The 26,325-nt window shown below is 42.0% G+C and overlaps 1 protein-coding gene across 3 annotated transcripts in view; it reads left to right on the plus strand.

The window, feature by feature from the left end:
• Positions 1–6,328: 6,328 nt before the first annotated feature.
• ZNF536 (zinc finger protein 536) overlaps positions 6,329–26,325 on the plus strand; it is a 349,578-nt gene continuing 329,581 nt past the window's right edge. The window contains exon 1 of one of the 3 annotated variants that reach the window (XM_054201283.1): positions 6,329–6,436. The gene's annotated coding sequence lies outside the window, so the exon portion shown is untranslated. Of the gene's footprint in view, positions 6,437–7,120; positions 7,145–7,945; positions 8,042–26,325 lie in introns of those variants that run through there. The other 2 variants (XM_054201280.1, XM_054201282.1) reach the window with 2 other exon arrangements.

Genomic DNA, 26,325 nt, shown 5'->3' on the forward strand with positions numbered 1-26,325 from the left:
CCCCGGGGGCAGGTGGCAGCAGGAGGCAAGGGGCCGCAGGCGGGCCGTGCTGGCTGTGCCGCCATTGTGCCTGGCGGGCTGAGGGCAGGGCAGGGTGAGGGCGGCTGTGTTGTGAGGTGAAGCTGTGGGGGAGCTCTGCCCTGACCCCAAGTCTCTCGGTTGTCTCCCTCCCCACACTGGCAGGGCGGTGGCAATGTTTCTTGGCTGCCACGACCGTGAGGCACTGCTGCCGGGGACAGCCCTGGCGCTGGCAAAGCCTGTGGGGACGGCGCTGCCAATGCGGCAGCCTCTGAGGTAAGGGGGGAGGCACCATCTTTGAGGCCACCTCACAGCACAGCCTGTGCGCTGGGACACTGAGGAGGGACGCCTTTACTCGCTGAATTGTTTGGGAAAACCTCCCCAAAGGTGGGTCGTGGTCTGACAGGGATCTCTGGTCCTTAAGATCCTCCCAAAATATCTCAGCCTTTCTTCAGCACAAGTCACCAAACTGATGGAGGCGAAGTATTTCTGCCCAGACACTAGCACCTACTGAAGGAGCTGTATACGAGGCAATATTATAGTTCAGCAAATGACAAGTACATTGCAGCCTTCCGTGCTGTTGGCACCCACAAAGCATGAGGTATTCACCACCTGGGAGCCGCCCGTGGCTGTGTGCGGAGCTCTCTGCCACAGGTAAGCAGTGTGCCTCGCAGACGGGCCAAGGCAAAGCCAGATGGTGAAGGTAGCACTGGTGTAATAGCCTTAATTACTATAACGTGGGGCTTAAATTGTGAAACCATAGTTTAAAACATAAGACATAAACATGTTCAGCAGATCCTTAAAATGTAGCTGTTTGCTTTAGGCATTAATCTGCAAATTTTCTCATAGCACAATGGTTTAAACACGGAGATGTGTGAGGCGATCCTGGAGGCAAGTGGGAGGGCAGTCGGTGTACCAGGACAGAGGTGCAGGCAGGGCTGCCTGGCGCAGGCAGCGGGCAAGGCTCTGTGCAACCAGCACAGGAAAGGGAATACTGGGGTGGAACAGGGGATCCACCAAAGCAACTGGTGGGGAATATTGGTGTTCATCAAGAAAGGAAAGTAGCCTGAGTGCTGGGGTGAGCCACTCAGAAGTCTAGGGTTTGCTGCGATCTTTGGGATCAGGATGGAAAGTAATGGGAGAAGTTTAAGGAAAGTGGTGAAAAGTGGCATATTGGTTAGATCAGTTGAGTAAGAAATGAGAAATAAGAGATTAGTTGAGAAGAAGTGCTCACCCAAAAACTTATTCCTGTGTCTTCTCTCAGAGATAAGATCTCACCATCTCTTTTAAATAGCTCCTGAAGACCTCTGACAGCCTGAGAACAGGTTATATGTGAATTTGCTCCAAGAGCTAAGTCAGTGCTAACGCACTTTGAAGTTGAAGTTCAGCTATTATTCTGGATATTTTTCCCGGCACTTTCTCTTCTTCGTGAATCATAGTTCCTACTGATTGCAGCTGGGGAAGCAGACCCGCTATACCCATCCTACATAAATTTAAGTGCTAAAGTTTAAATCCTGGAGCAACAGTTGTCTCCTGATCTTCTATATTATGCTTGTACTGAGACTTACTGCACCTCTCACTCTTGCTCTTTTGGAGGATATCTTAGCCCCTGTTGTGCTGAATGGGAGATGGTCACAGAAGTATGTCTTGCATGGGGTTATAAAACTGTGTCTTTATTCTGGAAGCAGAATTTGCTCGATTCCACTAGGTGGATCTATTGAGAACATTGTTCACTACTTAATGTAAAAAAAGTCTTTCGCTTTGGGGAAAAAAAAGGAACCTTTCTTTTTTATCACTTTACTCAGCTTCTTATGTTCTATAGAAATACAAAGGTGACCACTTTTGTCCATAGAAAGCTCCAAAGCCATGTACCAGTCTGTCAGTCTCAGTAATAGTTTGAAGGACTTTTTCTCTTCATTCCAGTTTTACCCTTGTTTTGTAAAGGAAAAGGGTCAGCTCTGCCACCACTGTGAGATAGAGGTGTGCCTCCACACTGGCCCTGCTTCCATTGCACATCTTTCTGCTGCCCATTTTGTACGTTCTTTTGGATCCTTTCTTGGTGGCTGTGTTTCGATGAATTGTTACAATCACTTGTCACAAAAAGTGGCCAACATCATAGATTCCTGGCCTTAGTATATGCTTTTAGTTGACCCATGCAACTTGTTTGTGGTGTCAGGCTTAATGATAGTTGACTGCTATATTGAGGATCTCCTAAAACCCCCCATTTTTTACAACTTCTGATTACCTCTACCACTGAATCCCTGTGACGATGGTATATACGATCTTTGCTGATCAAATCTGTTCAGAGGTACTTATTTTGTCCATGGCCCCTGGAAAATAGGCAGCTTGTTCTCAAATGGGTTCTGCCTCTGGTCTGTTTTGAAAGCTGGGATCTCAAAGTCCTTTTTCCAGGAAGCTGTCTTACACTGCCTGTACAAGTGGAAAAACCTCCATCCACCTTGTCAGTTTGCTGGGGTTCTGCCCAGGAAACCCCCATGTTTATAACAGGCATTTTGGAAGGGTTTTCCCTTTTTCTTGTGCAAGTGTTTTATTTATGTCTTCTTGAACCACGCTTCAGCGACTTTCTTGCTGGATGACTTGTGTTTTCACTGGCTCAGACTGCCATGTAGATCACACCACCTGTTCCAGAGTTTGCTGAAACATTTACTGTAAGTTTTCTGAAATTCCTTATTTAAAGTCCCTGCTATTAGATGTTTCCTTTTATGTGCTTTTCCTTATCAATATTAAAGACTTGATGTTCTGCTCTTCCTCGGAAAAGAGACCCCCTCCTAAAGGCATTAAGCTTTCAATGGGCTTCTGCAGCCTTTGTTAAAAGAATGCCCAGTTGCTTATCACCTCTCTGTAGGAAGGAAATGCTGATCACACTTTTTAAGAACAAAGGCGGGATTATTCCTCAGTCCTTCCTCATAAAGCAAACAACTTATAAATATTTAAATATATAAAGCTAATGCTTCTCTCCCACCCATTGTGTAAATTACTGTATGACCACTTGTCTTTTGCTACTTTCCTTTGGAAAGCCTCACAAAATACTACTTTGACCTGGACTTTTCGTTTGACTCATCAAACTTGTGAGATTTGGGATTTTCTTCCTTCTTATTTATGTCTGTCTGAAGTGAGATCTTCCAAAAGGCTATCATTCCACAAAGGTAGAAATTACGGGGAAGGTAATGTTGCCTGGCCAAAGAACTCGGCTCTCGTTTCCTCTCATCCTACTTTTTGAGGTTTGACAAGTCGGTAGCTGATAGCTTCCACTCCCTGATAAGGTGCCCATTATGCCCTAAGACAGTGCAAGAACCTTGCAGAGTAAGGCAAACAACATATATCTCTCCTGCTCTTTCCCTCTCTTCTCTGCAGTGTTTTCGCCTAGTTTTAAAGAAGCAGTGTATTCCTGCCTACTCATGGAGAAGGTACAGAAGGGAGTAAAATCAACCAAAGATGCTGGTGAAATAGCTGGGGACAGTTAAGAGGCCATGAAGGCTTTGAAGAGAAAAGACCTTTCTCTGGATGCAAGATGAGGAGAAAGGAACAGCACTGAAAAAATGGGAAGGAATAGGATGATGTCTGGGAATATTATGAATTCTGAGAGAGTCTGGAGCAACATCTCCCTGAGCTCTCATCTGAGATCTTCTGAATCCTATCTAACCAGTATACACTGCTTAGGTGCTGGAGCCTGTTATTGAGTCAATAAAATTTGGACATCTCTTGTCTTTATCATGTATTCAGCTCATGAACCTGTGTTACCTCTTCGCAGTGCATTTTAGGAGGGCTTGACCATCCCAGCCCAAATAATCATGTCTATGAGGCCCCGGGGTAAAGAGTTTTGATCAGTCTTATTAACAGCATCCTCCTCTGACAGCACCATTGCCTGCCCATAGTAGCCCACTCTTCCAGATTTTGAGAAGTCTTTGGTTGACATTATCTTCCTGTAGAGTTGAGTTGGATGGTTATCTGGACCATCCAACTGACGATGAAAAAAAATAGAATTGACTGGACATTCGCCACTGGTGGACCACAGCTCTGCCCTCAGTTTAGCAAGGGTTTAGTACTTAATCTCAGTTTCCTGGGAGATGGTTCTTAATCTTTGTCCACTTCGAAGTTTCTGGAGGGAAATTCCTTTTCCCTCCGGAACAAAAAGGGGAGGACAAATACTTTAATTTTTGCAAGCACCAGAGCCAAAGCCCTCATGCTCGTGCTTCATTTTCACTCCATTCGTTGTCATTAGATGAGCATCATGCACTTACGCCAGAGGAACAGGAAATCCCAGTTAGATGTCTAAAGCTCCTCTGCTGTCAGCTGCTGTTTCACCTATCTCTAGTCAATATTCTTATCGTTGTCTCAGGAAAAAGAACCACAGGGTTTTCCTGAGGTCTCATTCTTCTGTAACTCTTTGTGTGGTGCTCTGAAATCTCCTGCTTGCCAGTGATTCCAGGTGCTTGGTTTGGCCCCTGGCTCTGAAATGCCATTGCCTCCTGTGTGGTTTGCATTCTGAAGCCCTAGGTCATGGAAATCATAAGGTGAAATCTGATATTTTTTAAAAAAAGGTATAGCTCATTCTTTTATGAGACTGCTAATAATGTTCAGTCTTGACAGGGTTAAAAGGCAACATCCATTTCCCCATTATCTTGTTTAAAAAGTGCCTTTTTTAAAGTCCATATGGCGACTTCCTTTCGACCTGCTTTCCCATCCTCGTCTCTTTGTCAGGGCTGTCACTTATAAAGAATCACTTGACTTACAATAACAAGTTCAAAAGAAGACAGAATATAATCAGTTGATCCACGAAGAATTGAAATAAAGAACACCCCCACTGCTCCAGTTATCATTCCCATAGAGATAGTGATATTATTGATGTGATTGCTATGCTAATTTCTATAGAAAAAACTTGTATTTTGGAATTTGTTCAAAGAGAATTTCAGACACATCAAATTGGAAAATGCAGAGTGAATTCCTAAACTTTTTCGTATAGGCATGGGAATCTTTTTTTTTTTTTTTTAAACATTGAACAGCTCTGAACAACTATTTATAAACTTCACTTAAAAATCAATTGGAAAAATCTTGCTAATTTTTCAGTTCTTATAGAAAGTTAATTTACTGCACTTCCAGGAAAAAAAAAGTCCTCTTGCACCTTTAGGGCTATTAATATCACCCCAAAAGCTGCAGATGTGGTGGGTTGGACCATGGAATCTAGAAACAGAGGCTAGGGATTATAAAAGATGGGTACGTTTAAGTCCAGTGTTTAGGAAGAGCTAAATTAACCTATACCTCTTCCTCTGCAATTCCATAGTCCCTGTGGGAATTGCCACAAACATAAACTTTTTTTTTTTTCTTGGACTCCTATTTTAACTAGAAGGTTTCAGCTTGTGATGTTATGCTTTTTATGTAGTAAACTGATTTAAAATGTATGCCAGTCATCTTCAGGGAACTCATTTCAGTCAAGATGAAACTAGTCTTACCTGAATCAATGTTTTAAGTGTCCCTGTGGCTCGGCATTTTGAATAATCAATCTGTCTCCATCGCTTCTTAATCATGCGCATCACAGTCTTTTTTATTTGTCAACCCTTTCGGATCCTGGCTTTTTGTTATTAACATGCCCCTAATGTCACATGCAAGCCTTTTCTTTAAAACAAGCTGCTCATTGGTGTATTTTGATACTTTTTATTATTACTAAATCTTTTTTCCCATAATTACACCACAATCATTATATAATCCCATAACAAAGAGTCTATTGAGGCACCATGCTTTTGTCAACTATGGGACACAGAATCCATAATTGCATTATTCAGCTTCCCCCCCCCCCCCCCCGTTTCTGCTTTGTAGAAACACAACCTATTTCACCAGTCACATTTGCACCTTGTTTGCTTGGTTATATATTATTTACTAAATCGTTGCCCTGCGGATAAACCTTGTAAAGTTGCTTTAAAAAAGTTATTTGTTTGATAATTAAGTCCTGAAAACCCATCGTTTAATGATTATTCCGAACCCATAAGGCAGAGAACCTCCATGACGTTTTTCTCTAAGTTTAATTACCGTATGCTAATTTCCTTGCCTACTACGTGATTAATTAAAATCATATTTTCATAATCATTTGGCACTAGTATTGTTTTAGAATTATCATGATCCCCTAAATAGTGTATGTAAATAAAGTCGGCTCTAATGGAAAGAATCAAAATGCAACGCTGAGGACCTTTATGTGTTTGTATGCATGCGATTGGCAACATAACTGGCTTATTTACATTAAATACGCCACAAGGTTACAGTGCAGATCAACGTCACTTTATCGCTGATTACTTCTCTTAAACGCCGGAGCGGTGACTGATGCTCCGGTCCCCCTGTCCACCAAGGTTTCCCCGGGAGTTTTTTTTTTCCAGGAGCAGCAGACTTTGCATAGTTTCGGGAGCAGGTAAGAAGGGGGCTTTGTGGAGCCCGGCGCTGCCCCCGGGGGCTCGGCGGCGTTTGCGGGGGGCGGCGGGGCGCGGGCGCGGGGGCTGCGCGGGCGCGGGGGCTGCGCGGGGCGCGGGCAGCGGCGCTGGCCGTGGGGCTGCGGAGCGGCGCGGGCTCCTCGGGGTGTTTACACGGGCTCAAGGTCACGACCAAGCTGCGCCGTGTTAAATGGTTTCTTAGTTGCTAGACAGGGAGAAAAAATGGACGATCACAGACCATTCTTTGTAGATTATTATATCAAGGGTTCAGCTTTTGGCTCATCAAAGCTAAATGCCGCAAGACCTATCTAGTTGCTGTGAATTATGCCAAGACGACAATGGAGTGCTTTTTTAATGGTACAATGCATTTCACCTACCAGATAGGGGGAGTCCACGCTGAGAGATGGGGATGTCTTGTGATGTTGGGTGATCAGTATCAATGAAGGGGGTTATTCTGAAAAGAGACAGATTAAAATAAAGCGCTCTTTGCTCGGGATGTGCTGGAAGCAGTTGGGAGGGCTACCCGGAGCGGGCGGCCGCGGCAGCCCCGCGCCGCACTTTTCCCCCTCCGCACAAGAAAATGATCAAGTCAATCATGTGGACATGCTTCATTATTCATTGAACACAATCTTTTACAACGCTCCGTTTACGTGCGGGAGTTTCTTCTACGCTTTGCTTTAAATTTTAAGGTAAGAAAGACAAAGGTAAAAAGGGGGTTTTTGAGGATCCGGGAGGCTCCCGTGAGCCATCAAAGAGGCTCCAAAGTCAGTCCGGAGTATGTTTTTTTTTTTTATTTCTTTTTAATCATCGCAATGGGGCCTGCGTTTTCCACCGTGATTAAAAAAATACAGTATAATTAAATATCCATAGCAGTGACGTTTGCAAGCAGGGCTGTCAGGGGAAAAGCAGAAAATAATGAAAGGAGCGGAGAAGCCATTGAATGGCGCTATAGAACTTAGCCTGAAGAAAACCCTACGTTTTTCCTCTTTCTCTCTCTCTCGTTTCTTTTAAAACCGTTACTTTACAAAAAAGGAGCGGGCGGGCGAGGCGAGGCGCGGCGAGGCGAGGGGAGGCGAGCGGCGGCGGCGGCCGCGGCGCTGCCCGGGGGCTGCCCGCCCGCCCGCCGGCCCCAGCCCGCACCGACCCTGCCCTTAAGTTGCCCAGAAACTTTTTGTTTTAAAGGCTTGCTGCGGAGCAAACTTTGCTGAAGTGACTTTAAACGTGCCCCCCCCCCCTCTCCTTCCCTCCCCCCTTAGGATCCCGGCTAATCGTGGTGTAATTTGTAAACTCCCCCCCCCCCCCCTTTTTTTTTTAATCAAAGTTAGCTGATGCATACCATGTGTCAAACTTGTGAGATTCAAGTGCCTAAGAGACCTGCCATTTTGTGCTCTAATCGACCTCTTATGAATAGGAGCCGTGCATAATGCTGCGAGGAGCGTTGTGACATTCAAGTAGGCACTAAATGTCAGGCCAGGTCTCAGCCCTTTCTGGGGGGAGCGGAGTGCGCCCGGCGGCGCCGCGGGGAGCGGGGAGGCACCTGCCAGCCCGCCGCCGGGGCTTTTGTCAGCGCCCGGAGAAAGTAACAGGTTAAGGAGGAAACTTAAATGGCAATCCCCGGGGGGGGGGGGAGAGCATCCCCTTCCCGGCGGCGCGCTGTGCGCGGGCGCGGAGGGGCGCGGGGGCGCCGCTGCCTGCGGGGGGCAGCGGCCTCGCTCTTCTGCGCGGGGGGCTGCGGTGCCGGGGAGGTGGGGGGGGGACGACACCGGGCCGGCGGCAGGATTAGCGGGGCGGGGGGGGAAGGAGAGATTCTTTGATGCTGTGTAGGAAAGAATCCAGATTTTAATGCGCCCATCTGTTGCAGTTTTGCAAATAATTAATATATATGTGCGTGTGCGTGTCTGCGCGGGGGGGAGAGGGGCTGGGGGAGCGGTGCCGCCCGCGAACTTTAACGGAAAATAAAAGGTCGCGAAGATTTGTGCTTTTTTTTTTTTTTTTTTTTTTTTTTTTTTCCGGAGGGTCCGCGGCTCCCGCGGGGCGGCTCGCACGGGCTCCATCCGAAAAGTTACTTGCCGGCGTCCCCCGTCGCGGCGGCGGGGCCGGGGCCGCCCTCCGCCTGCGCGGAGCCCCGCGGGGGCCGTGGGTGCCGGCGGCCGGGGCGGGCGCGGCGGGGAGGGCTCCGACCGCCGCCTGCCTGCGCGGCGGGCATTGTTTCGGGGTGCGTGCGGCGGATATGGCCGTGTCTGATACCGTGTCGAGGCGGAGACGTGATTTGTCAGATCCCTTCGTTTTCACTTCAGCCGCCACCGGGCCGGGGGAGCGGCGGCGCAGTGGGGCCCGGTGCGGAGCGGAGCGGCGGCGCTCCGCGGGCGCGGGGCAGGCGCGGGGTGCGGGCCCGGCGGGGCGGGTGCGGCTGCCCGGCCGCCCGCGGCTGGAGCGCTCGGCGGGGCTGTGCATTTCCCCCCCCCCGCCCGTGCAGTTTAAAATAAATCCAACAGGGGCCGTGTTTGCTGAGCTGATTTGACCGGTTGATACAGATAGCAGCGGCGAGCCTCCCCGCTTATGTGGAAAAAGACTATTTTAAGTGTCATAATTAAGTTTAGAAGCCTTGTTTGGGCTCATTCACTGCTCGAAATAAAAAGGACTGGCTGCTTTTAGACCCTTTCTGAAGGGGTTGGCTAAGCGCCTCTGCACGTTCGCTTGGAGAAGAATGTTTTCTTTTCTAGTTTAATATTAGAAACTATATTTTTACTTGTTTAAACCGGATTCGATTATTCCTGTGGAGATTTTTTTCTCTCCCCCCCTTCCTATCACTCGAATCTTTGTTCATTGTTCATTGACTGTGGAAGGCTGCTTAAATGTACGGAGAGGGGGGAGGCCCCCTTACTGGTTTGATGTTGAAATAGTAAACCTGAATGAGGAGGGTGGCTGGAAAAGTGGACATTGCAGCTTTAATTAACTTCAAGATGCTTCAGCGAGGACCAGAGCGTAGTAGTGACGTTGCCTCATAAATCTGTCCAGTACAGTGCGTTGCATTGAAGTATTACAGTATCACCGTCATATTGAATATTCACTACCTATCCGGGAGCAGATTTGCATAATTGGATCTTTTTTAAATGAAACTTGTTTGCAAAAAACCAAACCAAACCAAAAAAACAAAAGCCCAAGTGAAAACCGCGGCGATCTGCATGATTATAAAGGGTTCAAACATATCCGAAAAGTAAGTGACCTGCATAAGTACATCAATAGGTTAAGTGCAAATAAGATGAGAAGTGCTTCTGAAAGCTGTACATTCCCTATGTGGTCTCTTGGGTTATTTCTCAATAGCGGGATTTTTTTGTAGCCTCAGGGATTTTAGGTTTTCTGTCTGCTTTCATAACTTTTTCCCTCACAGTTCTTATACAAGGTGAGGCTTTTGTACCGTGCCTGCGTACCTGTAGTGATATTTTGAAAAAAAAATAGATTAACAGTTTGTAATTTGTGCTGTTTGAGTTGTATAATTACAGCTACTGTGGAAGGGAAATGTGTATTGCTGTTATGTTTCTGATCATTGAATAGATGATCACTAAATAGTACAGAATATTCAGAGATTGTGTGTGTATGTGTTTGTGTGCGCCTAAAAATTGACTTAGTTAACTAAGCTGTTACTTCTTAAATCATAGAGGCAACTAGTTTTTTAATGTGTGTGTGTCCCCCATTCGATGGAGGACGAAGAAGACTGAAGCAATTAAAAATGCCAGAAATTTTTAGAGTGAATTTGTGGATTCTATGTAAAAACTATCTCCTCCTAACCGAGTGTCTGGCTTAGAATATCGCAGTTTTGGATCTGGCAGGTTTAAAAGTATTTTGGAAAATCAGATGCTGGTGTTTCAGATGCTGCGAGGACAAAGTTGTGGAGCGAAGGCAGCTGAAAGCGTCGCCTCCTGGGGAAGGGGAGCAGCGATCGGTGGTGCGAGCTGAGCAGAAGTGCAAAGTCTGCGTGCAGCCCAAGCCTTGCCCCGGCTCTCCCCCCTCGCCAAAGGCTGCTTTAGTTATGATGTCATTCTGATAGTGGAGAGCAAATGTCTCCTGATTCTACCATTAAACGCCTGGCTGATTTGCCTGATAATGATAGCATTGACGTCCTGCTCCTTGACAAATGCAAGCCCTATGAGCCCTATGAATTAACTTTTTTCCCATAGATGAGAGCTAGCTAGCTTTACGACTCATGAATCTAGCAGCACTTCCTTGACAGATTACTTTGAACCTCCTCGTTTCTGCAACAAAACCCCTTCCCTAAATAACACTTCTGCTGCGCTGCTGGTACACCCCTGTACAGTTTGGGCCTGATTTGCAGAGCTGCTGAGCGCTCATCACTTCCACTGACTTCAGATGGAGTTGTGGGTGCTCAGCAGCTTTGAAAGTCAGGCCCTGTGTTCAGTCAACAGCTGATGCATTTTTTGGCTTGTTTGGTTTTTTTTTTTGTTGTTATTTTTTTTTTTAAAGTTAGACAGCTAAAGAGGGCTCTACGATTTCTAATCATTATAAAAATATTTGTAAATATCTTGAGATGTTTGTCCTAGTCTGTTCTGTTTTTCCCTTTCTGCTATCCTTTTTTTAAATTTTATTTTTAATTCATCTTCTAGTGGATGTGCTGTTAATCTTTTGAAGAAAAGAATTATAAATGAGTTGTTTAAAGTTTTCAGAATGTTGTAGAAAGAAAATGGCTCCAGTTTGGTAACAAGTGCTTAGAGAATCGATTGCTTTTCAGAACGTGCACTAGAAGAGAGTCTTGGTACAGTTGCGAAACCCTGCAATTGGGTGCACTTTGTCATATCTGCTCTGTCTTCGGATTTTGCTTGTGATTTGAATTTCTATCACTGCAGGTAAATGAGATTTAATGTGATTTTTTTTAAAAGTGCCAGTGGCTCAAACTTTGTTTTCATTTGCTGTTCAAATGATGACAATTAACAACTGCAGATGTAAGAAAGGTTAGTCTCTCTATTGCATTTGCAGGGAATGTATCTAAAATATTTGCATGCTAAAGCTGTGTTTTGCAAATGAGTTCCTGAAGATACAAGTTGCTACGATGGAAATACTGTATTAAAACACTTCTAATAAATTGACTATGACTTTATCAATTGTAAAGAAGCAAAAGGAATTGTCCTACGGGCTTTTTGACTTCTGAACATATTTGAGCTCTAATACTCAGCAAGTTGTCTGGCACTGTCTTCACTGTAGACTTTTATACAATGAAGCGGCTGATTGTCATATTTTTGTCCATGCTAGAGGCCAATAACCCAACCCATTCATTATCAGAAGAGAGTAGCCTGGAAGTTGCAACATCAGTACCACTGTTTTGCTTGCAGCAATGAAGACAGTGCTGAGATCAGAAATTGTGATCTTCAGTACAGAAAGCTGACACATTAGGTTGTTTACCCACCATGGGAGCCTTAGGTGACCAAAGAGATTTGCATTAGAACAGACATAGAAAATCAACTAGTCCTTTAAAATAGGCTGTGCTTATTCCCTGGGAAGCACGAGTTTCATCAAGTGTAGGAAAATCAGTAGAAGTCATTTTTCCAAATGTTGATTTTTGCTTAAAGTTGACTTTGAATTGCACAGGTGTTTTTAGAGTGCCTTGACTTAAAAAAAGAAAAAAAGGGGCATAAAAAAAGCTCATGGATTTATATGAACTTTATAAAAAATGAAAAAGAAAGCCATAAATAGATTTATTTTTCTGGTTTGAATGAGGACAATTAAAGCTTTTTAGTATCTTCTGATTTAGTGTGTTTTAATAGAATTTGTAAGTAAATTTAAATTTTAATCTCTGAATTTCTCTCAGAAACCTGAATAGATGTATATCGGCTCTTCAAAATGCTAAAAGCAGTACGATCTTGAAAAGCCATTTTTCTGTCTTCTCATTCACACCTTGTATTTTTTGCCTTATTCTTTACCCTCTCTTTTTTTGAGGCATTTTATGTGTCTGTTTCAGAGGTGCAAGCAATTTGGATTCAGGGAAGGAGAACATAGATGAAAAAATAGAATACGTATTCTTTCTTTTATAGAAACATGAATAAACTTATTTCTGGCAACCGTAGATGGAAATCCAAATTTCTGTAGTGAAGACACTCTGGGCACAGATGTTCGCAGAAGAGGAAAAAAGGATGAGCTACTGAAAGAAAAAATGTAAAAGTCAAATAATTCTGAGATGCTTAATTGGATGATGTTAGGGTTATTGTACGGACGTGCGGTTCTAGCTTCCAGTTGTGTGGCTGAATACAGAGTATGAACTTTTTATGACCAAGTCACTGATCAGAATCTGGCCTTGGATAGAAACAAGTGAAAATTGTAATGGTCTGATGGATGTTTGTTGCTTAACGTGAAATAACCGAGTAGTGTCTGTCTAAATCTGAGTGGATCACGATAACTGCTGTGAGATTTTCACTCCTATTGGCAGGTAGTAAGCAATGAAGCCAAGCACTGAGTGAGAGATTTGAAGGATCTTTTCAGAGGTAGCAGAGATCCAGATCAGGGAAGAGTCACGGGAATAGGGTAGCAAGGGGGAATTTTGGTTGCCTCTGCCCAACTGCACCAACGCTGTGACTAAACACGCTCCCAGAGGGAAGATTCTTCCACTATTCTGAATTTGGCACCTTTCCCTTATATTTAAATTTGCTCTAATTTTCAGGTGCATCTTACTAGATAACCAGATGCATCAAAAAAGCAAAAGAATTATAGAGGAGTAATTATAATTAGCCTAGTTGTCTGTGTTTTTTAAAAATTGTAAGATGGGGCCTTGAAAGTATTTTGAAGTTGCTGTTTTTTAGAGGTCTTAATCTAAGTACTCCATGTGAGATTGTTTTCTAAAGAGATGGGTTCATCAGGTCAAGTTGAACTATATTAAAGACAAACAATTTTGTTATAATCTGACTGTCTTTTAAACACAGATCAAGAAAACAGAACTAAAATAGCTACAGCAGCCTCAGTATCTCTTCTTTTCTCCATTGTGCACTGCAGTATTTGATACTCGTATAACCAAAAGCAAAATTAGGTAATTCCTTACAAGTATTTGCCATGTTACGAAAAAAGCAGCGCTGCCTATCGTAGTAGGTCATTAACAGAGAGTTCTGCAGGTAGCAGTGCCTGAATATAATGATGATGGCTTCGATAGCACTCCCGTAGCGTGGGGCAAGTGGCAGAGCTAGCTTCTTCAGATCAGCTGCTCGTTTTTGATGCATTAGTGTTAAGCTGTCCAGCTGTAGGCATCTCAGACTTCCAGAGGGAGCGAGTGCCTGCTAGGAGGGTGGAAGTCAGCAGAGATCAGGCAGAGGTTATCCCAAGTGAGCTATCCACAGTGCCGGGGAAGGGCTACTTGGGAAAATTTGGCCCTGCCTCAGTTTTGTGAACAGGAGAAGCAAGAGAAGGGAAGAAAAAGTAGAGCATAAACTGACTTTCAGCCCCATGGCCTGAGTAGAGGCACAGGGGAGGTTGGCTGGCGGGGGCTGCCCACGGCTCCTGCTCTGCCTCGGGGCAGCCAGGGGTGTCGCAGGGAGCCTTCCTTCCCATCAACCTCAAATGGGTCATAGTATCATGGTGCAAAGGGATAAATAGCAGTCCTGATTCTTCCTTTTATTATAAGCTTGTTTCAGCCTTAATGTGAATTTCGTTATAGTTGCTTTTATGTTGTTTTTTTTTTTTTTTTTAACTGTGATAAGCACTGTTACAAACTTTCCCTCCTTTTTTATGCCTTTGGGATATTCTGCTGCAGTCACTGTGGTTCTTTGTGAGGAGGATGTGGGCCCTGTTGAGCTCATTGATGCTACAAAGGGGTTGCTATCAAGTACCACAGTCTACTAGGTCACAACAGGGCTATGTGTATTGCTTCCTCCGTAGTCCTGGCCCCTGCTGATCTGGGAATTAGCCCTGGTAACCCACGTGATAGCACTGTGCTACGTTGTCAGGCTGGCCTTACTTTTATTTTTCTAAATGATAGCATATTCTATTAACGTTGTTTTATTTCACTCTCATAAGTTGGTCTCCGTAGATTTGTGCAGACATTGTTACCATCAATCTTGTCATTGGAATACCAATGGTAGGTATAGATAGATATAGATAGGTCCCTTTAATCTAAAATTCAGAAAAGCATGGGTAAATAGGGAACTCAGAATTACTTCATGCAAAGGATAATAAACATATGGAATAAATTACCAGCAAGGAAAGGATAAATGAGTTCAAGGGAAGCCTAGGTTTGTTTCTCAAGAAAGAACATATGAGAGCTGGGGTGAAGAAAGCAAGGAGGTGTAAAGTCAGGTTTCTATTAACAAAGGCTAACATGGTGGGCTGGATGTTAATTTCCTAACATTTCTTTTGATAGCTCTGCATGGATGGTTACATTTTATTTTCATATGTGTTTGTTAACATTGGGTCTCTAGATCTACACATGTTTTTTTCTTCAGAGGTCCATAGAAATATTAAAACAGGGCAGTGCAAAATTTTGGTTTGGCACCAGTTTTATTTGAGGAAGTGAGGTGACAGTGAAATGTCAATTGAGTGAATTAGGCAGAAGTGTTGCTTTCTCTGGCATTAGTTTATAATTGACAGGAGAAGAGGAAACTGCCTTCTACTATAGTGGCCAGGGATTTTTGATAGGTGTTTGCTGTGGTTCAACCATATCAGTGCTGGAACAGTTCTGAAAAAAAACCTGCATGTAGGCTTTCTTTGTTTTTTTTTTTATTTTTTATTATTATTTCTCAAGGGTTTGCATGAACATTTTCATGGGTTTCAGTCCGTTTGATGACTTCTAAGTTTTTTGAATGTCAAGGGTTGACTTGATGTTGGAAAGCAACACTAGTTTTGAAACTGCTGCTACAAGTCGCTTTTCATTGAACCTTTGTTTTGTTGGAATATATCCCAAATTTTTGAGAAGAATGACGTGTCTCTCTTCTCAGGGGAAAGTGCATAAAGGTTAGCAAAATTTTGGTTGATTTTGATGTGATTTTTGGGATCCCATTCTGTTCCTCTTATTTCAGTTGGGGTAGGACTGAGTCAGTCGGTAAAATTTCCCTCGCATACCAGGTAAGTTTCATGTGATTCCTAGTTTCACTATAAATACATTTTGTAACTCCACTGTTTGCAAACTCGGTGCAAAGCCTGATGTTCTCAAAAAGAGATCCTGATTAATTATTTTCTTGTTTCATTATTTCAAGTACAAAAAGAAATCCAACCTTTAGAGTTTGAAAAATGCAAAGGTTATAGGCTACCCAAAATTGAAATGTATAATAAACTGACTATTTATTGCCTTTTTAAGGGATCTCTTCTTCGTTGATTCACTGAGATATTGCCATAGGAGTGTAATTCTTCTTAGGGCTAATAAAATAACTAATAGAAGGTAACCCAGCATCTTTATTAGTACCATAATACCAGCTAACAAAACTCTCCTGCTGTAACTACTCCCTTCTTTGCATTTTACCATAAAATTTCTTCTAAAATAGCTCAGATATTTTAAAATATTCTTCATTGTTTTAAAGAACAAATGTTCAAGCATCTTTCTTTTACTTGAATACACAAAGCTATACGCATGTGTATGTGATAAATAGACATGCTATTAGGTAAATGAGCAGTAGGAAATCCACAACTGCTTCTGGATTAGAATTTAAATCTGTTACTTGTTTTGGTAGTGTCTTTGGCATGTTAGGTGCTTTCCAAATATAGAAGTGTAGTTTCTGTCCAGAACTAGCTGGAATTTTCTTACTGCATTTGAAAAATGCCAGTTCATTAGTTTGCATCAACATGCTGCATCTTCGAAGGATTTCTCAGGTCCAGAATTGAATTTCTGCTTAAAATGAAAGAGTTGCATTTCTGCACTTCATTATGGACTGGTGATTATGAAATGCACCTGGGTCACTGGAGAGCTGGATTCAGATCCTTCCTCTCATATCTGATTTGAATCAGCTTCTTCAAATCAAGTTTCTTACATCCCAGGTGAGTGCTCTAATGACCATAACTTTGGCTCTTCTAGGGTGGGTCTTTTTAAGTTCCTGCTCCAGGCTATTTCAGTTTAAATAATCACTTATTTATTCAGTGGGTCAGAAGAGGACTGGCTCTTGGCTTGAGCACTCAAGTGTGCTGTGGGAGACTGGGTCCAATTTGGTTGTTGTGGAGTCCTGCACCGCTGAGTATGATGTGGTGAGAGCATTCACCTTCTTAATGTTGCCTTGCTGTCTCTTCGTTTTGAAAAGTTGTGAAAGGTATCAGGTTAGTCCCAGTGGGGAACAAGAGTAAATTCTGCAATCTTCAAAGTGTTTGTGATATGGGAAAATTGTTCCTTACTCAGCTTTATACTGTTCTCATAAAGTTCATAATCCAATGATTAGAAAGGTCAGTTGGTGATGGGGCACATCTTGACAATCCAAAGAATTTTCATCTCAAAATGGAATTTTATTGTCATTGTTTTGTTCAGTGGATTATCTGTTTGACCAGAACTGATTAACTGATTCCTATGTACCCCTGAGCACTGAGTGTCTAGCTGTAGGAGGTGCAATGGCTGCAGGGTTAGACCCTTCCACTGCAAGCACCTTGGACCTGCGTACACTGCAGGGCTTGTGGATAGCGCTCTGTCTGGTAGAGGGGAGGTGAGAGAAATGCCATGTAAATGCCAGTAAATGCCTTAGAGGTGCAAGGGATACTGTATTGTTAGCGCTCCTTGCCTCATGAAGAAACTCAAAACGAGATGTAAAAGACCTATGGAACTGTCAGGCTTCTCTGTTGGGATTTCTTAGAAAGGAGAGAAAAAAATGTCTTAATCTGTAGAAGAGGGAGGAAACCCTTCTTTTCTTAGAGACAGAAATACTCATTTTGATAGCTTCTGTCTCCTCTGTCTTTCATTCTTAACTTCTCTGGCAGCACAACTCTGGCAGATCCCATGCTGTATTGGTTGGTTCCCCTTCTGGCTGCTCTGCAACAGTGATGGATGGGAGCCAAGGGAATAAATATAGCTCTGAGTTCCAGTAGTAACCCCCTGCCAGACTTCTACACAGAAACCTGGGAGGTCACAGGGGGGAGAGGGAATGGGTGATATGAAGTTTGGGCAGGCTCGGATCTGACTCCTCCAGCAGAGAGCATGTTCCTGTGGCCCTGAAGGAGGGGGAAAGGTGCTGCAGGAACCCACCATTGCCTTCGTTTCCATGCAGAACTGAAGGGATCTGTAGATATATTTCAAAAGTAGTTACCATTGGCTGTGCAGTTTCCATGTGAGTTTATTAAATGCGAACATTTTTTATATATAAAAATAACTTCACCATTTTGTTATTTCCTTTTACGTATTTCACTCCGGTTGGAAAAATGAAATCAATCTAGTCAGCTTTTCATCAGTTTCTCTTTGGCTGTCATGCAGTTGCACAATGCTGCAGTGCTTGGCTAGCACAAATGTTTACAACGAAAAATTGTTTTCAATGGGATTAAAAAAAGAATCATGGAAACATTTTTATTGGTCTTCAGTTTTTGTGCAACTTTGATTTTTACAAGATCTAAGCTACATCAATGGTGTTTCTCTAATTTGATCTTTTGTTTTTTATATATACTTGTAAGGTATAGACAAGATACTACTCTCTGTCATAACAGTACAAAAAATGCTAGCCAGAATATTTCTTAGAAGCGGGTTCAAAGTCCATGGAAAACCATGAGCACCTTGTTGTTGACTTTCAAAGGTCTGAGGTCAGACCCTTAACCCGTGTGTGAATACCTGTTGTAGTTGGGTTAAACCATCTTAACCATTTATAACTGGTCTGAGTTATCTCTGAGCTAGCAATGCTGTGAGATTTCTTCCTACAGCTGCGGTGGATTTGGGGATATGTCTGCAAGCCTTATATACCTTTACTGCTGCTGGCACCCATAGAAATTTTACCTGTGAAGAATGTATAAAATCAGATGCTTGGGAGGTTAACCATACCAAATTCATGGGAGTAAAATATCGGCTGATGGTTACCCTTTGCATGAAGAGTCTTAAATTCTTTTTAAAAAGATGTTTGTAATAAGGGTTGACTTAGTTTGGATTTTAATTTATTTTGCCTTATTTTGCCAGTGTAAGTGGCAAAGAGTTATTCTGGGGACGGCACAAATTTGTGGCTGTTGATGGCTGCTTTATGGATATACAGACTCAGGCAGTCTGAGGAGGCATTGCACCTCTCCAGGGGGCTTCTGCAGCTAATAACAGAGGGGTCTTAAGCACCCAGAGCTTCACTCCCTCTCCCGTTTCCCCCACTGCCTGATGTTCTGCCTTCATTCTGTTGCCACCACAAACCTATAGATGAGAAGTGGGGACCCTTGGATACCCTTTGAAAAGCGAAAGTCTTTCTCTTAGGGAATCATCAATTTCACAGGGCCCAAGCTTGCAAATACTTTTTCAGTGCTTTTATGATCAACATTAACCACTGAGTTCGCTAATTGAAGACCTTAATGACGGTTGTAATGACTGAGTCCATAGCTGTCAATGATTCAGTATCTCGTTTTCAGGTGTGAGGTGGATGAGTCAAATTTAGCTTGCTTATAGGTGAAGTCATCATCACACAAGCAAAAAAAAAAGTAGTGCTTTATAAATATGATATCCTAGCCTCTTTCAAACACCAACTGTTGATGGGCTACTTCACAACATGTCTTGATACTAACTCATTGACTTCACACTATTAACCTTTTACTTACTGAATACAACTTTAGCAGTGAATTCACATCCACCATGAAGTTAGACATAACTTGCATTTGATGAGATAACTTCTGTTGTGGAAAGAAACAAATTATCATGCAGACGTTTTCTGTGACATTGGGAAAGGCATCGCGATTTATGATTTACATTTTTAATAAAAACAGCTGGATTTGAAAACTGTTTACACATGTAGAGTCTGTAATGTAGCACAGTTTTCATTGCTCTGTAGCTGGTATGAAGATCTAAAGTAGATTTGATGCCCCTGTAAAAAGAGTCTGGCTAGTCCATATTCTTCAACTGCGAGACATTTGTTCATGTACCTTTTTCAGAAGATATTGATGTTTTTAATCAGACAGGGACTATGTTTCTGGGTATGCTTTGCTTTGACGAGATTTTCTGTTGGAAGATTGGGCTTTTGAAGACGTGTTTCATATATTTGAGTCAAATAAAATACTACCTATCAGAGTGAAAGCCCCTCTTTTTTTATGTTGTTCCTTTACAAATACAGATTTACAAATAAGTCCTCAGACGGTTTTTATTGTTGCTAGTTGTTATGACACATCATATATCTCCTACTAATTGTACTTTTATTCTTGGTTTAATTATATTTATTCTGGAGCAAATGTTTTATTACTTTAAAAAAATCACAGTACAGTTTTATAGTTTCTGATTTGTTCATGAAAATACCCTTGAATATTTTTTTAACGTGCCAAAATCTCTCCACCTTTCTCTCTGATGCTGGTGGTGGAACTGAAAAAAATAGAGCAAACCAAAGGAGAAGCACTGGCTTTCAGCACGCTTCCAGCTACATGTGTATGTACCAGAGCAGAAGTCTGACTACAGAAAATTTTCTCAGGGTCTCCCTGTGTGTTGCCACAGTGCTAGGGAAGCATGTTGTCAGGAGAAACAGGGCTGGCAGATAAAGTGAGGAGGAGTATTGCACATGCCTTTTCAAGCTGGATTTGAAGACAACTTTTCCTCCTTTCATAATCTCCTCTTTTTTGAAATAGGAAATCAGTTAAAAAATAAAGGAGGGGGAGCCTCTTAAATTCTGTCCTCTCTTAGGATGGGTGTGTGCGTGCTTTGTACAGATCTGTTCAGAATGCATCATCTGTGTAAAATGGAAGTTAGCCTCGTTTAATTGAATGTTCTGCTAGGCTTGGAAATCATATGTACCTTGTTCTGGGTCCTAGGTGTTTCTTGGCCGCCTACTTGCAGAGTGTAGAATTTAGTCCCCTCCAGTTACTTCCATTTAGGATTTGCCCCCTATTGAGATCATTATTTAGTAGTAGGACAGCTTTTATACGTTGAGTAGGGATCATTTATTTCTATAGAAATAAGAAGACTTAACAGCAGTGCACAATCAATATGCAAAACCCTACTAAGATAATTTGTATTTAAATGTGAACAACACTAATTCTAAACAATCTTCAGCCCTTATTTAGTCCAATCATTGCTGGACATCTAGGTGAAGAAGGCTCTTCTAACTTATTAGTTTATTATCAACGATATTGCCAACACTTAAACCCTTCGATTAGGTAACCCAGGTACCTATTCTTCTATTAGGCTTTGCCGCCCTCCAGTTGAAGTCCACACTGAAACACCTATTACCTGGGCACAGATGCCCCATCCTTCTAGAAGCAGAGTTTGGCTAGGGAACAAGGAGAATGTAAATAATAATAATAATTACTGTACAATGCTATAGTATTTTATAGGATGATTGCATGTCTTTCTTATAACTACAGAGGGAATAAATATACTTATCTTGGAGAAACTGATATGACAAGAATAAGAAAGCTTTAAAATGGTCTCATCTTTTTATTGTCTTCAAAACTTTTGTTCCTGTGGTTTGCATGTTTAAATATTCTAAGGAAGGCTGTATTTTAACAAAAGTTTCTGTAGCTTTTAGGAATTTCTTAGTGTTTGGGGGGAGGATCATATGTTCCTTCAGCTGTGAATAGTTTGTGATTCTTTATCATTTGTTTTGCGAGCCCTCTTTCAGATTTTATAAACATGACGTTCACATACATGTAAAGAATGCCAATTAAAGCTGTTCAGCGCAAAAGCTTACTGGTACAGCATTATAACTCCACCTATACTGCTTCAGTTGATCTTATACTGAGCATTTCTGTAGTAGCGTTTGATCCCAAATTAGTGTGGAATCAGTGGTACTGAAATATGCACTTAGTTGTTTTGCTAAAACTGGATGCCAAGTGTTAAAGCATGTACTTAAGTCTGTGCTGAATCAGGTCCTCTGAAGTTAGGAAAAGCCAAAGCAGTGGAAAATTCTGGTCACAATTCTGTTAGTTTAGGAGTTAGGTGTTGCAGTGTTTTGAAAACCTGCAAAGAGCCATGTTACCTCTTTTTTAAAAAAAAAATAAAATCTCTGTTGCTCACATCAATAATCCATATGACTTTAAAAGTCATGTGTGGTCTCGTAATTGTGTTTTAAATTGGCTGGAATAGTAGTTCTTTTAAAAATGTTGTTCAAAGGAAGACTTGCTTTTCATGCTTTAAAATAGCTGTGGTCTTGAATTACATTTAGAAAAAGATATATTAAATATAAACAAATACAGCGTTCATGTAAACGTTAATTAAGTTCACGTCACAGAACCTTGCTTCTTTGTGAAGAGCAGGAAAGCTCTTCTCGTTTTCTTGTTCTTTACACCGAGACTTGTCTGGTGTAAAGATGGTTCCACCATCTCCTTTCCATAGCAAAACTACTTCAGACACCCAAAGCGACAGGGCCATTCCCATCGCCCATGGCCACTCTTGGCTCTGAAGCTAACGAAGCTGGGTCTCTGAAGCAGGTCCTGTGAGGGAAGCCTGGCTGGGCCCTTGCTGGCTACAGGAGAGGAAGCGTGGAAGGCAGAGGACTTCCTAAGGAGTTTTGTACCACCACACACATGTGATGAAGATAGCAAATATGTATAGTGAGTGGCCAGGACTTAGGCAGGAGCTTGATACCACTACTTACTCCCATGTTGGTGAGGTAGAACATCAGGGATGTAGAGTCTGCGGACCATGGAAGGCCCAAGTGAGGATGGGGAAGGTAGAGAAAGGACAGGAGAAAAGTCTTTTATTGTATCCCAGAAGAATGCTACGCTCTATGCATTCAAATCAGAGCAGTCCACAGCTACATAAAATAGCTCTTACACTCTCACAGGTTGTTCTGAACTAATATTTGCTATTTTAATTTTCTTTGCAGACCTTGATATCAAAGTCAGTGCACTTTCCCTTCTCATTGGAACTCCTGGTAAAATAAGAGATCTATACCAAATATTGAAGAATTAAGCCTAACAGAATGAAAAAAATTAACATGCTAAATATTCTAAGTAATGATATAAACAAGGTGCTGTGTCATTCTGCCCACCAAAGGCTAAGAGCCCTCTTGTCCAAAACCCGATTATGTTCTTCATCGCTCTAATGGCACTATTAGCAAATTCACATTGGAAGTCAGGACCTTATTTGTGATGCTGCTTCTCCTTTGGGGCTGATATTGAAGCACAGGCACAGTATAAAACTTCAGAAAGAAGGCAAATATCAGGTAGTTTTAGCCCAGGATTAGCAGTTAGGACTCTTGAGTGTCATCTGAACATTGATTATTTGTCAGATAATGCAATTACGTTTAATGGAGGGCACTGCTCAGGAGTTACATAGTTTAACTAGCACGGTTGGTTTTTATGCACTATACCATGTTCGCAGTCACAGTGGAAACATGAGTGACATTTGACACTTGGTTGCAGTAATACTTTTCCAAAACAGCTGCATATCACAACACTGACAAAACCCATAAAATGCCTGTTCTGCGCTCCTTGCTACCAAGTCTTGTTTACGCTCTCCCCGAGAGGCGGAGGCTGCAGAAGAGTCATGTTGGAGGATGGTGTCGCACGTTGTGTGCCTGTCAGTGAGCTGACACACTTGCTATTGACTGTGACATGTCACTTACATGAAACCGTGCAGTGCTACTGCAGCTTGGGGCACAGCATAGGTTATGCAGCAAATTGCAGTCCGTTTTCATCTGTGTGACAGACCCACCAAGAGAAGATGGAATCTGAGCGAGCCCCCAGATTTCAGGGTTTCTGCTCTCCCATTAAAAGAAAGGAAGAAAAGAAAGATGTGCCGAAGACAATTTGAAATAAAACAGAGAAGAATCCTGCCTGTGTCCTTAGGTGAACCCTGATAGTAACAATGAGAACTAGACTGTCTCCTTATTGAAGTGTATAACGAGCGATTAAGTAAAATTCTTGCCTCTGTTTTCCCTATTGGCTTTATAGTCTAACAAGAAATCTTGGCTCCGTTCAATCATGTGGACTTTTACCATTGAGTTACTGGAACCAAGATTTTATCTTCGGAAAGGAGCCGAAGAATTGTCAGCTTCGTCCATGTGCTCCTCATGGACGTAGCATCGGTCATTCCTGTGATATTCCAAGAAAGCTCTCCTTACTCAAAAAGCCTAAGGCTGGTAGGCTGACATACTTTTTTCTTCAGTGGCACAACCTGGCAGCTTCTTCTCTGTACCAGGAAAATGCCTCTGAATTTCAGGGGATCAGGCAAGCCCTAGGACACCCTTCAATGCTCTTCTGGGCAGCCCTGCTGTCAGTTCTGGCTTGGCCATACCTGTATTTGTGTCGAGTCCCTCAGGTTGTCACCTGCAAACAGAACAGTTTCTGATTCTTCCTGGTAGCAGTCAGAGATGCCATGTTGACTAAATGCTCTGCTATCACAGTGATATCCATAGTGTAAATGCTCCATCACACAGAAATGCAAATTTGATTAAGTATCTGAACTTGCTTTATTCGTGACAAGGCAGTATTTGGCTCAGGCTTATTTTAGACTTTGAGTATCAAAGGGCTAGCCTTGACTGCAGTGATACTGAAATCTCCTAAACTGCATTTGCACGTTCCATCCTGGAAGGGGCTTCTGAGGTTGTGACTCTGTTTCCACTACCAAGAGCTAAGGTCCTCCAAAAATGGCTGCCTTACATAGGCAATTTAAGCCCCTTAGTTGAACTCTTCCTTTATATAAACAAACAAAAACCCTGAGGAGTTCAGTTAAGGCTGAGCTACCGAAACTGCCCTAAGAGTTTCAGTTGGAAATACATAGTGGGTTCCAGTTGGTAACTGGGTTTTGAATCTGAGTGATGGGTACTAGTTTGCTTTGACTGGTGTTGATCGTACAACCAGAAGTAACAGATTTGAGTAGAAACCAAAAACAAGAGATGAAAGTCCTAACGCAGCTCCGCTCAGCACACTTCAGCAATCCTAGGCTTCTGCCTTGTCCCATCTATAAGACTGAAAGAAATTTTTCCCTTTTAACAGGAAATTAAACAGCACAGTCAGGTTACAAAAATAAAATCTACAAAATATATTTGGGTATTTATGTGTGTAAGTTCTCAGAGAATTTTGGTAATTACGTGTACAGTTTTGAAATCCCGAGAAGGATGTCCAGCGGTGGCAAAGCATGTGGATGAACACGGCTGTGATGCATGCAGATAATTCATATTTTCATAGGACTTGATAGTCAGCATGGGAGTAATCTGAGACTTGGCTGGTGAAAGTGGCTGCACCTGGTTAAGATTCTGCTGGAAGCTTTACTCTGTCAAAGATACTTATGTCTGGGTGCTTCCTACTTTATAAACCTCGCCCCTTTCTTGTGCCCTTAGGCTTAGTTGTGGTGAAGAGCTGAAAAACTTGAGATCATAGCTGTTTTGGCAAAAGCTGGCTGTGCATAAATACGAGTATCTCTGAAGGCAGCTCCTGCGTGCAAGCTTATTTGGTTATTTGAAAATGCTTTTGAATCTGATAGCTGAATCGTTGCCTTATACTTTGCAAGCTGTAGCTTAAGTTCTGTATATGCTTTATAGATAACAGTATAGCTTTTACATTTTTATTTTTAACCTCTACCTGCATTCATCAGGTATCTACCATAATGACAGATAAATTGAACGTTGATTCCATGAAAGAAAGTTGTCCTTTTGTGAAAAGATTCTAAAATCACGTATTTCATCAGTGCAACCTGGTGGAGCACCATGCGCACTGTACAAATGAGAATGTGCTCTCCTCAGCTGTTGGTGCAGTATGCTGAAAAATGAGCATATGAAGGCAATTGGAGTGTTGAACCTTCTTTAATTCAACACATCATTTGGTTTCAAAATAGTTAAGTAAATTGTATTAAATAATTGTAAACATTCCAAATAGTCACCCAAAACAAATTGTATTTTGCATAATCATAACTTAGAAACAAAATATTGAAATATAAATCAAGGAAGAGTTAAAAAAAAATAAAAAAAAATTGCTAAACGATGACAGTACGCTTAAAGTTGCTCACATACTTATCCTTAGTAGATGTTTGACAAAATGTGTGTGGTTAAAGATACAGGGTAAAATCTCAGAGCAGTGTAGGTTAAAAATATTTAATATCTTGTTATTGCTACATCCCTTTGAATATTTATTTTCTGAAACTTGAAAGCTGCATGCAGTATGACTTTTGCGGTGCAAAAGGCTTTTCTTTCTGTAAAGTGCCTAGAAATTCGTTATGTGATCAGTTATATAAATAGGCTTATTGTTTAGAAAGTGTCTAAAATGAAGTCTGTCCTTTAGCCGTTTCTTTCTCTTACTAAATTTTTAAAGACACATATTTCAAAACCAAACAAACCAATTCCAAAAGGGTCTAATTTTCTTCTGTTTCTCCCAAAATGTACAGTATGTTCTAACAATTTAGACTCCAGTTAGGCTAGTGGGGAGTCTTTCATTAGAAAGCACACTGTAGCAAAGTGTGTATTTTTTGTTAAGAAACAGTGAATGATATAATAATTGTAAAGGACATCTACAGTGTAACGACAGTTATGTGTTTTTTCAAAGGAAAATGCAAACAATGGGTAGAAGAAAGTAAAATCAATAAAAGGACATTGTATGAATATATCTGGTCTATTAGTTACAGGGAAATCTATTCTGTTCAATCTGAAATCACATTCAGCTTATGGATAAATAAAAACGTTAGGTCCCAGTTACGTAGTCCTTTCTCCTTTTGAGCTTAATGGCAACTTCAGATGAAATGGGACATCAGGATTAAAGCCCAAATTAATCATTGTGCACCACGATTTTCATCACCCTCGCTTCCAGATAGGTTATTTCCACTGAGTAAAATCACTGAAGACTGTTTTTTATTGTATGTTTAGCTACAGTTCCGGGG

Source organism: Rissa tridactyla, chromosome 4 (genome assembly GCF_028500815.1).
Source record: "Rissa tridactyla isolate bRisTri1 chromosome 4, bRisTri1.patW.cur.20221130, whole genome shotgun sequence".
In the NCBI taxonomy this organism is placed as follows: domain Eukaryota; kingdom Metazoa; phylum Chordata; class Aves; order Charadriiformes; family Laridae; genus Rissa; species Rissa tridactyla.